Below are 1,236 nucleotides of genomic sequence, written 5' to 3'. Positions count from 1 at the left end.
GAGGCGCGCAAAGCTGAGTATTTCCTAACTCAGGGGAATGCTGTGCCTGGGTATGTGGATACTTGTTAGCGCACGGGGCTTTGGGGCGGGGTGGCGTGTCGGTGTGTATACACGTGGACGTGTGTTGGTGTACACATATGTGTGCATGAGCATATGTGGAAGTGTGTGAGTGCCTGTGTGCGCTTAAATGCCAGGAGCTACTGAGTTCCCACTCAGGCGGGGAGAGAGCCCCTTGTCCCTTACCTAGCACCACGACTGTCCTTAGGGTCAGAGCGACCCCCGGAACTGGTTGCGAAGTGTGTCTTTGTGGCAGTAATGGTGTCGCCGCGTGTTTGGGGACTCCCCCGATGGGGTTCAGAGGCTGAGGTGTGGACAGAGATGCTTCCAACTCACTGGCCCGCCAGAGCCTTCCTGCTGCCCTCCGTGTAGTGGCAGCCGGTGGCCCGGTGTCAGAGCGCGTGTGCTAACAAAGCCAGCCGAGGGGGAAGGAGACAGCGGATCCGCAGACTGGGGCTGTATTAGGCGGGTGGCCAGCCATCCCTCACTCTTGAGACGTCTGAAATTTCAGCCTCTCATCCCCTCCCCCACATGAATATTTAAATAATGTTAATGACCCTTTGAAAATGAACCGTCTGGAAATCCTGAGAGAGGACACGCACACACAAATAGCCCACCTAAAGAGCAACACTTTTCAAAAGCAAGCTGTGGACTTACTCTGCTGTAGGTGGCGGCATTCATTCTCAGCAGAGGAAGATTACAAAAGTCAGATTTCTTGAATTCAGCTTTGCCCTAGGCATGATTTTTCCAGTAATTCTCTCTCCCCAGCTTTGCAAGTCGCCCTTGCACTCTCAGATTTCCACCCTAGGGCAGTCTGCTGTTTTCCCCACCCCTTGACAAGGCCCTGGGTTGCTCTTCTGGGAGTCAATTTTACATGTCAAACACAGCAGGGAAAGACAATAGCTATGGACTGATTCTACTTTCCTAACCTACTGAGGTCCCTGATTTCCAATACAAAGAAATGATACCCTTGGGAACTACCCTGAAAGTCCATCCAGGCTAAGGGCACCACCAATAGCACCTCCAGAGAAAAGGCGTCTTCCCTGCCTTGAGCTCTATTCACACTTTCACCCAAGGAAGAGGATGAAGTCTACAATGGGACATCAGCTGTTCTCAGGGTTCCTGAATGTCAAAAGGCTCCTTTTTCTCGGTATTTGGAAATGGTTTTACCATCCTTTT

Source organism: Colobus angolensis, unplaced genomic scaffold (assembly GCF_000951035.1).
Source record: "Colobus angolensis palliatus isolate OR3802 unplaced genomic scaffold, Cang.pa_1.0 Scaffold386, whole genome shotgun sequence".
In the NCBI taxonomy this organism is placed as follows: Eukaryota; Metazoa; Chordata; class Mammalia; order Primates; family Cercopithecidae; genus Colobus; species Colobus angolensis.
Note: the sequence above shows the minus strand (reverse complement) of the source record.